The 12,105-nt window shown below is 41.3% G+C and overlaps 1 protein-coding gene across 1 annotated transcript in view; it reads right to left on the reverse strand.

Annotated features, from left to right (window-relative positions):
- Positions 1-12,105, reverse strand: part of Tenm3 (teneurin transmembrane protein 3) — a 614,692-nt gene that overhangs the window by 430,798 nt on the left and 171,789 nt on the right. The gene's annotated exons all lie outside the window — the stretch shown is intronic.

The raw sequence follows: 12,105 nt of genomic DNA on the forward strand, positions 1-12,105 counted from the left end.
GTGACACACCACTTCATGCTATAGTAGCCGGTATACACAAGGGCCCTTCAGTCTCACTACTTACTTTTTACATATGTTTTGGGGGCTAATTTCAGACTTTCATTCTTCTAAACGAAATTTTAAAAAAAATCACTCACTTGAATTTTACATAGTCCAAACTCACTAGGATACCATTCAATGGCTTTCACATCTCTGAATTAACTTTGTGGGAACCGTTTTCCCCTCCAGATTGACAGCTTCTCATCCCCAAATCACTGTTCTCCTCAGCACCTACTTTGCTATACAGTCATATTTTATGAAGACCTTCATGTCAGGCTCTGTGTCATTTCCACAAGATTATTCCCAAGAGTTCTAGTGCTAGCTGCCTTTAGGACAGCACCATCCTTACTTCCAAATGTAGCAGATTATTACTTAATGATTATAATGATCTCTTAATAACAACAGTAGTTATATGCACCAGACATTGTTTTGGGTGGTCTACATATTTGTACTTGCAGTTAAAATCTACATGTAAGAAAACTCCTATTAATCCAAGAACTTTAGAGGCTGTCGTACGAATTTGAGTTCAAGGTCAATATGACCCACGTAGTGAATTCAAGACTAGCTTGGGCTCTATGGTGAAAGTTGTTTTTAAAAACAAAAATGAACAGATAAACAAAGATACAACGAATAAAGCACAGAAGAAAGAAGACTGAAGGAGAAGAAAATTAAATAGTTATTCCAAGCAAGCTCTTTGGCTAAGATAAAAATGCCACAGAGATAATGGATGGTCAAGCTGAGATGCAAACATGTTACCAGGATTGGAAGTCTATGCTTCTAACTTCTATATAAATAATACCTATGTTGTCTATATATTAATCTTGCATTCATTTACATGCCAAAATGCACTTCAGATTCTATCTTTGTTCTCTATAGGCACATGGTTTTGTGTGCATAGAACCACATATTTAAAAAACTCAAAATATTCGTCCACTGTTTTTCTTTTCTTATTGTAGATACAAAAAAAAAAAAAAAACCAAAAAAACAAAAAACCAGTCAAAATAATTTTGATTAGCAATCTGGGATTAAGTGAATGGTTTATAGGCTATGGATTTTAAATGAAATAACCTAGCATCTCACTATCTATAGTGCTGTTTTAATGTTTCAAAGATCATCTTAAATATAATGTATCTGTGTAAATATATTTAATGGGTTCTTTCTTGTTTTTGACTTAGTACATTTTATTTTTTAAAAGAATGGCTTCTAGATTTTATCTAAAACTCTTCCATTATCTATTGATAAAGATCAGGGTTTTTAATTTGATTTATTAACCTTATTATGTTAACAGATTTTCTAACACTTGCATCTAAAAAAAAAAACCCTTGCATTGTCTATTAGATTAATAAACACTTGGTTATTATTAATTTGATCTACTAGATTCTTAATTTTTATATATTTGTGGGTTTTGATATGAAGAAAGTGATTTAAAATTTTACACAGACCCAAGAAACAGGGCCTGCACAACTCTCTCTGGTAGTATTAAGGTTATGTCAATTGCATAATCGACCTTTGACCTGCCTCACTTGAAGAGGACTGTGCCAGGCAGCTTTTAAACACTGGATTTAATGTACTCAAGGCTAACTTTTAAACAAGTCTTTCTTCATACTTTGAAGTAGTCCGCATTTAACATCATTCCTGAGAATCGATAATTTCCTCTGAAGTTTCCATTGATACAGTCTCTCTGTCCTTTCTCCTTAGTTTTGTTCTGAGTCCTTAGTATGGGCTTTCTTATTTAGAAGCCTTTATTTGTGTTTTTGGACGACTAGAGACAGGACGCAAGACTCACACATTCTAAGCAATTACACGTCTCCCTTTCTTTCTTTTAATGTGGAGGCAGGGTCTTGAACATATAATCCTCCTGCTTCGGTTTCTAAGTAGGGAGGCAGTTTCAACCACCATGCCCACCCTAGTGCGGTTTCTAAGTAGGGAGGCAGTTTCAACCACCATGCCCACCCTAGTGTCATTAAAGAAACCAATGTTTTTGTTTGTTTTTAATTCTAGTTTTAGATTGTCCACCGAATTCTTATTTCCTTTGGTATATTTCCTGATAAGTCCTCATTTCTTAAGATGTATGGCAAATTCCCTTATTGTTGTTTTATATAATATATATATATATATATATATACCATGTCAATATGTTTCCCTATTATTGTGGCTTTTACTATCTTCTATACATTTTAGAAATACAACTTTATTTTTATTTTCTATTGTTTCTTGTCCCAATGATTGGACAGAGCAACCCATGGGGTGAAAAGCATTTTTGTTTTTCTTTTTGCCATTTATTTTTAATTTTACTCTACTTTGAGAATTTTTGACTGTAAAATGCCATATGACTATTTCGTTTCGCTTTTGTGATCCTATAGCTAATTGGCTTCTGAAATTATTCCATAATACTGTAAGTGAATCATATCTATTCAGCATTGCAATTTCTGTACATACACATAGTGTAGCAAAAGAGGGAGGTCTCGCTCTGTACTTCGTAGTCCGGTCTTCACACAGACTCACAATATGCCTGGCTCAGCTTCCTGAGTTCAAAGGTGTTACCTACATACACCCTCAATCAGCTGGGTCTCTTACTTTTTATTTTAGATCCGGCTGATTCTAAATCCAATCTGAAATGTCGTGTTATAAGTGTGTTTTAACGGTGTTTCATTTTTCAAATACTAAACTTTAACCAGTACCCCTTAGAATGGATTCATATTACAGCAGGTGCCCCTTGCACGCACTACGTCTTTTGTTGCACCATTGTGCTTGCAACTGTGTGCCTCACGCAGGCTCTATGTAACTACTCTATCTCAGAGCCCCCCCATTCCTATTAAAATTTTTTAATAATAACTTCTATCTTTATAGATATTAATAAGGCCACCCTTATTTTGTTTATTACCTGCATTTACTTGGCATCTCCTTATTTTTCAAGCTTTTTAGGAAGCATTTTAAGTGTGCTCCTTATGAATACCAATATCGTTTATGAGCCGGGTGCACAGCTTATGTCAAAGTTCTGAACATTTATATTTCATACAATGCGTGCTACAGACGTGACTCCTTCCCCCTTGCTTTATGACTATTCATGATTTTTCCCTGTTCCCTCCTTTTCCTGGGAGCTGTTTTTGCTAATTTGGCCAGATTGCTGTTCCTTCCCCTTTCCCCCCTGCTAATTAGGTAGGTCTATTGTGCTTTCTCATCTCCTTAATGATCACCTTCCTCTCCTGGCATTCATATTCAAATACATGTTTTTCATTATTACATGAATGCAAGATAGCAATTATTTCGCTCAGAGAAAGCTCTGTTTCTTAAGGGGTTCCCTCCTTCCCTTCAGATGAGACACGATTTTGGAACTCCTTGGCTTTCTACACTGCTTTCCCACAACCATTCGAGTTCAGAGAGATTCTTGAACACCTTTAACCTTTAGCTCCAGTCATGTGAGTTTTCGATATCCTCTTGTCCCTCAATCTGCTGTCTCTTCTCAAACACTATGGTATCAATGTTGACACAGCCTCTCAATCTTTACCTGCCCTAAATATGTATCATTTCCCCTGACAGAGGAATGACACACAGTCCAGGTGAGCTTTAATGGACCTTCAGCCTCCCAAGAGCTTGGACTGCAGGCGCTGAGCCACTACATTTGGCTAATATGCATGATGAGACTCAGTATGTGCTATCTTGGATACAGCCCGTTGGCATTTGAGAAAATGGTGGAAGCAAAAGAGTTATGATATGCAGCTAGAAACTGTGTTTTCAAGAGAGCATTTACTCTTGACTTGGGCTAATAATAGACCTTCAAAACAGGACTGAAGCCTGCCATCTTGTCTTCACTGTGTGTATGTGTACCCTTTACTTTGGACTCCTGCTTATCTCTCTATGTAGTCATGTTAATCACTCAAGGATTGTCTCCCTAGGAGTTAACAAGCCCTAGCCTATCTCCCATCCCTCAGGGCTGAAGGCACAAAGATAAGAAAGAGCACCCCAGGCCTCTTAGACTGCCACCATGTGTTTTGTTTTTGTTTTATAATGTCTAAGTTTAGTTCTTCAGAAAACACCTAAAGTCATCGTCAGATATTAATAACTTTGAAGGTCTTAGAGGATGGACTCTTCCACTAAAGAGTATAGTTCTTTGCTAAACCAGGAACAAAAATTGTTGAAGGACATTGATACAAAGAATTTAAAAGCATAAGGTCTGAATTGTATCTCTAGCCTTGGGTCATGAAGAATAGAAGATTACTATTTAGCAAGAGACCCTGACAAAGAATAAGTAAGTACTGTGGCCCTCTCCCTTAAAATTTAATCCAAATGCGCCTGTTAATCACCTGGCCAGGAAAATGTCCTCCCAGAAAGCTGTTTAACAATATAAGAAATAGCATAAAGTCTACCTAAAAAACATAAGTCAGCAGAGCGCTACCCTTGGCTGCTGTCCACTCAACCCAGGAGACTGCCCCCACCCCAACCTCCGCTCTGAAAGTCCCCTTGGGTTTTGCCCACGCTCACCCCTGGAGAATACCTTCTTCCTCAATGATTTCCTTGGCTACTGGCCACTCTGAATGTTTAAGAGCACCTTGTACTTTCAGCTTACAATCTCTATCGTCTATGCTCCATTCCGTCTCATCTGAATTCTTTTAATGGACATCACAAAGACAGGCTGCCAGGGAGAGAGAGGGCCCAGTAACAATCACTGCCCTAAAACTGCAGTGGAATCCAGAAACAGCAGAGTCCAGCCAGAGAGATCCCCTCCCTCACCACATGAGGGAAATTATCTACGATGAGGATGATGAGGGTGTAACATGGGGTAGAATTAGTCTCCTGAGAAACAGGATGTCCCTTCAAGCAAAGAACGCCTTGCTGAACTAGAACCGAGTCAGTGATCAACCAGACCGCAGGTAGACCAGCACTGCTTATTAAAGCTTCCTTCCTGGTTTCCTTCCTGGTTCCCTGTCAACGATTCTCCCTCCCTAATGCTCATGTTAGTTCCCCAAAGATGCATTTGGGGGGTTCACTAGAACCCCTCTTCCCCCTATTCTTCCTAATGTGTGCACTGACTAAATGTCATTTTTCCTCTGTACTTATTTCTTTAGTTGTTACATTGAGAAGCTTAGTGAAGTCCAGACCTTTGGGACCCCAGAGACCATCCATCTGTTGCCCTGAATCTCTGCTAAAAAGCAGCCACTGTCCCCTTAGCCCTCTTCCATGAAGCAGGTCACCAAAGCACACAGCCCTTCTCCAGACCGCACAAGGCTGCACTGTGTGCCCTGTTCTGATGCCTAGCACGCCCTGCAGACTCTCTGGCTTTTCTCCAGTGGTTAGCCTCCCTGCGAATCCCATGCTGGCGTGTTGATGCACTATGTGCCTTTTCTCACGGTGGTCTGTTCAATATTCTGTGGCTTCAAAGTGCCAGAACTTCAAGAAACTGAGCTAGAGGGTTTTTTTTTTTTTAAGAATAATTCTACATCCACACCAGGTAATATTCTATCTGCCCACACTTCTCCAACATTATTTACCTCTTTGTTAAATCTAAGCATAGCTATATACGTTCATCTGTGTCCTGAATTCCTACTTCTTTATATAAGTTCCACCGACAAATAATATATGTGCATCTCTTCTCTGCTTGGCCAATCTTCTGTTAGAATGACCATGGTTACAAACTTAGTGAAGGGGGAGGAAAGCCATCCTTTTTAAAATATTTGTACAGGACCCTGGGTTGTCATTTAGTTCATAAAGCATTATTTCATTCTTTGGTAATTTCTACTTTGCACATTAGACATTCATATAATCTTATTTTTGAAAATAAGAAGAAAATCAGCTTGTTTTTGTCTTCCTTGAGAGTAATAAATATCTTCAAAGCTGAAGCAGTTTTATCCTGGCTGTGCTTGTGTGTAGTCCATATGTATTCTGTATGTGTGCCATGTGTGCTTTCTTCTGTAGTGCATGTGTGTGTGTGTGTGTATGAGTGTGTATGGTGTTTGGTGCATGGTGTGTGTTAGGTGTGTGTGTGTGGTATGTGTGTTTGGTGTGTGGTGTGTGTGTGTGTGTGTTTGGTGTGTAGTGTGTGTGTGTGCATGTGTGTTTGGTGTGTAGTATGTCTGTGTGTGTGTGTGTCTATCTAAACTTTGTTTTCTGTTTTGGGTACTAATTTTCTTTGTCATTTAAAATCATTAGTTGGGATTTGAACTAAGACTATATGCACTCTTCTCTTCAACAAATTATTTATTTTATCTTACCTGTTTATATTTTAATTTTAGTATTGAGAAGTAAATACAGGGCGGAAGCATGTTCTCCTAGTGGGCCACACCCTCAAGCTTGTTTAGCTTTGGGTTTGTAAATTCTGTTTATGTGGTTTGTTTTCTCTCTAGTGCCTGACTGCGTTTCTTTGCTTATAAGTTTATTGTTACAGGTTTCTGTCAGTTTTTCTTATACACTGTGTGTATATGTATGTGTATGTATGTGTCTGTGTCTGTATATGTATGTATGTATGTGTATGTATGTGTCTATGTCTGTGTATGTATATGTATAGACACAGGCATAGGCACAGGTACACATATATGTATATCTGTATGTTGGTATGCTGCATGCGAGTTCAGGTGCCCAAGGAAGCCCGAGGTGTGGGGTCCCCTGGAAGGGGGGTTACCTTTGGTTGTAAGCTGCCCAGTGTGGGTGCTGGGAATCAGCTTAGTCCTGCAGCAAGCACAGCACAGACTCTCCACGAGGAGCCTCTCTCAGTCCCCACACTTTCCTACTTCAGATCATCCTCTTTTATCCCCACCATTCTCTCCCCCCCCCCCCCCAGGAAGCCTTCTGTTCTGTTTCTTTGCCTCTTATCCTGCTCACTGCTTGCTGGGTACCACTGAACATGCTGTTTACTTGGGGTCCTGTGAGGAACCATAGGAAGCCCTACTCTGTGCTAAGAACAGGACTTTCTGTTCTCGGAAGCTCTCTCTGTGGAGAAAGGAACCAGCAGAGGCTTCCCTCCTCCCTGAGAGGACAGGAAAGCAGGTATCCCTGTGAGCAGACATTTATGTAAGTTTGCTTGCAGAGGCAGATCAGCCTCTGTCTGGAAGCCCCAAACCAAAGCAGCATTCTCTCTGCTCTTTGCCCATTCTCAAGAACTCTCGTGTGGCACAGACGAAGGTCCCTGCCTTTGCCCGGTCCCTTTGGGACCCTAAAAGTTTCTTCATCCCATAAGCACTGTGGATCACTTAGCACAGTCAGGTGGGGGTCAGGTTTGGAAGATGAATCAATCATCCAAGCCACTATTATGCCAGAATCCTGGACACACATTCACACAGAGCCCTGGCTACTCTTTGGCTAGTGTTCCTTTGCTTCTTCTTTGAGGAGGGGCAGAATTATACATAGAAGATGGTGTAGGCTAGGTGGCCTCGTGCTTGGCTACCATGCACATCTTAGCCTTGGCACTGCAGGGCGAGACTTAGCTCGGGCAGGAGCCCACCCAGGGTACCAGCCTCTTTCCTCCTCTTCTTTCTCACCTCTCACCAGCGGAACTCCCCCAAAGCATGCACGAACTGAACCTGGACTACGCAAGGCTGAGGTAATGTTGCACGTCTGTGGGAGCAGGGACGCTGGGAACCGTATTATGGTAAGACTAAAAAGAAAGACGCATTTCTGAGGGAGGAGCCACATAGCTGGGGCGACCTGAGGTGAGTGATACTGAGTACCCACTCAGACTGGCCTGACCTCTCCCTGCCTCTCCCTTTCCCCTCCTTTATAAACGGAGTTCTGGTTTTGATTTCAGTGTTGCATCAACACAGATACTAGTGTTGGCGTTGACAACCTTCCTCGCTGTGGCCATTCTAGAAATTAAAAACACACAGTAACTTTTTGCTTTTTTGCCTGTGTTTTAAAATTCTAACGTTTGCAACACTTATTAGGCTTTGGGCTGTTTCTGGGAGAGGGTTTGGTGGGCGGAAATCTTTATAGATTTATGGGTCAGAGAACAAAAGTTTTCTTAGTCTTAGAGAAAGGGTCTTTCAAATTTCAAGCCTAGAACCAATATTCCATGTTGGAGTTGGTGTCTGTTCTTGTCTGGTCAGGAATACCACAGGCATGTGTGCACATAGCACAGACAGCTATAGCATGAAAAAAATACCCTCTATTTTATTCCTTCTTCAAGACTGTGGGCTGATGGGAGACAGCTGTTTTGTAAGAAATGTGTCTCCAACCCAATGAGATAAATTCTCTTCAAAGAGGAATAAAAGAAAAATAGTATCTAAGAATGTAGAACGTGTATCATTGATACCCCAAACCCTTCACACCTACAGACAGCAGAGCTGTAGAAAGACAAGTTCCTTATGTTGCCCCCACATAAAAAAAACTCAGGAGATTTAAAGGAATAGAGAGGGGGAGGCATGGAAATAGATAAGGGAGAGAACAAGGGAGAGAGGGATAAATAGAGAAAAGGAGTGAGGGAGAGTCAGAGGGAGGGAGGGAAGGAGGGGACAAAGGAGGGAAGAAGGGAGGAAGAGAGATGGAGAGATAGGGACTGAAGGAGGGATGAGGAAGAGAGGGGAGGGAGAGAGAGAGGGGGAGGGAGAGAGAGAGAGAGAGAGAGAGAGAGAGAGAGATCTGTGTAAGATCCAGTCCACTCGCCCATGACTGTGACACTGAAATCATCCCAGCTTTACAGGATCTAAATATAACATGTAATTAACGGGAGTCACCTGCCAGTCAGTGAAGCCATAAAAAATCTGATTAAAATCAAATGTGATGACAGGCCAGGAAAAAAAAGTCTGTTGATAAAAATAAAAACCCTAGGTTTCTCCATCCGAGGTCCTCATGTAATTGCATCAACGGGGTCTCTACTTATCCCTTCCCGCAGGTGACGTGGCATTTTCCAGTGTCCTTTAAGGTAGAGGGACATAGGATCCCCAGAACACCCTGTTTGAAGACTCTGCAGAGGAGCTAAATTAGCATGCTCCTTTGGAACTGTTTCAAGGCTCTCTGGCTACCGTTAATATTGTTAATCTTTCATTTTTATTGTGTGTGTGGTGTCAGGAGCAGTGGCAGGAAGCACATTTTGTCAATTAAATAATTAATCCCACAGCATAATAGTCAGTAAGGAAAAAGTGACATTTGTCAGGCTCAAAGCAAAAGAAAGCCTGGGAGGATTTTCCATTGTGCTTGCTCAAGAAAAACATAACTTGGTAGCAGGCAGGCTTGGCTATTTGCTCCCCTGCCTCACCTACCGATCTGACCATAATGAGGAGGACATGAGAGGTGTCTGGGCCAGGGATGAGGCTCACTTGGTGTGGAAGCATTAGGTCCTGAGTTCAGACTCCGGCACCCATGAAAAACGCACTTTGTCTGGATGTCAACCTTTGGCTTTCACAGGAATGTAACACACACACACACACACACACACACACACTCACACACACACTCACTCACTCACACACACACACACACACACACAGAGAGAGAGAGAGAGAGAGAGAGAGAGAGAGAGAGAGAGAGAGAGAGTTCACAAGGTTTTCCTAGTGCTAACCTTCATCCACATCAGAAGACCAGATGGATTTTATTTCCTATATCTGGCTTGGATAAGCACACTTCTCTCTATCAGCTCCCTTCTCGCTACCCAAACCAGCACATTGTGATGGGAAATTGAGGAAAATCTACTGTGATGAAGCGAGTGGCAATTTTTTATTCTTGTTTTCTCTTCTCTTCTCTTTTCCTCTCTTCTCTTTTCCTCTCTTCTCTTTTCCTCTCTTCTCTTCTCTTTTCCTCTCTTCTCTTCTGCCTCTCTCTCTCTCTCTCTCTCTCTCTCTCTCTCTCTCTCTCTCTCTCTCTCACCTGCGCAGAGCTCTGGGGATAAACACTAGAGGCTGGAGGTTCAAAGGCTCCCCTCCAGGCAAGCCTCAGCTGGGGACGCGCTAGCCCGTGGGCATCTCTAAGCCATTCTGCCCCCACTGTGTGTGAAATTGTGTGGGGCCTCCATCAGGGAACCGCCCACAGCACAGTTACTACATTAGCTGTAGTAACTACATGTATGGTACGCACAGGTACACATTAGCAACAATCAGCTGTACAGCCCACTGATGTTTTTAAGGAATTCTAATTCAGGGGCCTGAGCAGTGAGCCCTACTAAGTCAAAGCACTGCTCTTTGGCTTTTCCGGTCTCTTCTGCTCATAACCTGCCCCTCACCCCATTCCTCCACCAGGATCCAGATGAGAGGCCTCCATCTGCCGCCTGGCTCCCTTTCTCCTTCCCCAGCTCCCCAGCTTGCAAGGGGCTGACTAATGGTACTCCCTGGTCCCCTAAGAACTCTGGTTCCGTAGTTTCCACAGATGGTGTCGCCAATGCCGTGAACAACAGCCTGCGCTGGATTAGCACTGCCTAGGAGGTGAAAATTCAAGTGCGCTATTTTTACCCTGTTTAAGCATCCTCTGTTCTGCCAAAACCAAATGCTTGCTTGGGGTGGGGATGAGCCTCGTGGATGCTTCGTGCCACATGTGCGACTGACGAGTCTCCTAATAGTGCTCAACAATGCAGTGAGGTTTTACCACTCTTCCCACAGCATGGCACCAAACAGTTATTTTTAATACATGTGTATATGCATATGATGTATATGTATATGATATATATGTATAGTGTATGTATATAATGTATATGTATTGTGTATATGTATAATGTATATGTATACATGTATATATGTGTATACGTATATGCATAACATATATGCATATGCATAATGTATATATGTATAATGTATATATATGCGCATGTATACTGTATATATAATGTATATATGTATATGTGTATATGTGTATATGCATATGTATAATGTACATGTATAATTATATATGTGTATATATGTATATGTGTATATATGTATATGTGTATATATGTATATGTATGGGTATAGGTATATATGTATATATAAAGCAAGACTTCACATAGGTTTCAGATGACATTCATTGTACACTTTTAGAAAATGGTGAAAAGTTTTTATTGCTAATGTCTTTCAGTTGTACCAACACTATGAGAGGAGAGCTTAGGTTCAGAATTCTATTATCTGGTATACGGCTCATGCGAATGTTCCCTGACTTACCACATGTGTTCTGTGTCTTGCTTAAAATGAGGTAAAAATCTGAAGCTATCTTTTTCATGAATTTATCTTCACAAAATTTCATACCAGTATTTAGTGAAGCATGCTTTTGAGGGGGATTACCCTTGAGGAAATCAAATGAATTTAGTTTAGGATATAAGCTGATTTGGACAAATGAACACCCTCTTGGTTTTTGTAGGGTGGCTTCTCCGGTAATGCAGAGGAGAAAGGAATCATGGGAAAGTTTTAGAATCATGAGTGACAGATGTCTTGCACCTTCACATTTTAAAGATCCTTGGATTTTTCCCACCCTAAAGTCAAGTCCTTAGTGACTTTGCCAGGGAGGTGACTGGAAACACACACATATGTTCTTTATTATTAAAGTTCCATTTTTTTCTAGTTTCCCGAGTTAAATTAGTCAAGGGGCACCGATCCGATGGACTTTGAAATGAACATGTGGGAAGGTTTGATTTTTACTCGGGAAATCTTGACCACATCTCAATATTAGACAAAACAGCATATAACTAACTACCTGCATGCCTTATCTAAGATAAACTGTTGTCTTAACTATGAGAACCAGCCATTCTAGGATGGCAAACTAAGGTTGTGGGGGTCCCTTTCATTGGCAAGGCAGGGAGACAGAAAAAGGGAGTGTAGGAATGGCAGAGCCATTACGTTATAGGAAAACAGATTGTGCTAAGGCATGAGGTTGCGTGGGAGAAAGAGGTAATCCTTCTGTGTCTCACTCTTGCTTAAGACAGACGCCTGTGGAGGGCTGGGCCGGATGGACCAGACTAGACTCCTAACCCTATTCTTAGGAGGTTTTTATGAGTTTTTTTCCCCTCTTAATACCTGCTTTCCTTATACCAGCGCTAACTCTAAAAGCAGTGTTTGTGAGTGTTCATTCAGCTAAGAAAAACTTGAAACTGATCATGTGCGAAACTATCAACCTCAAGTGTGTATGCATGTGTGTCAGTACCTGGATCTGTGAGCCCATGTCCCATTTGGTATACTCTGT

The sequence above is a fragment of the Apodemus sylvaticus genome, chromosome 18, assembly GCF_947179515.1.
Source record: "Apodemus sylvaticus chromosome 18, mApoSyl1.1, whole genome shotgun sequence".
Taxonomy (NCBI): domain Eukaryota; kingdom Metazoa; phylum Chordata; class Mammalia; order Rodentia; family Muridae; genus Apodemus; species Apodemus sylvaticus.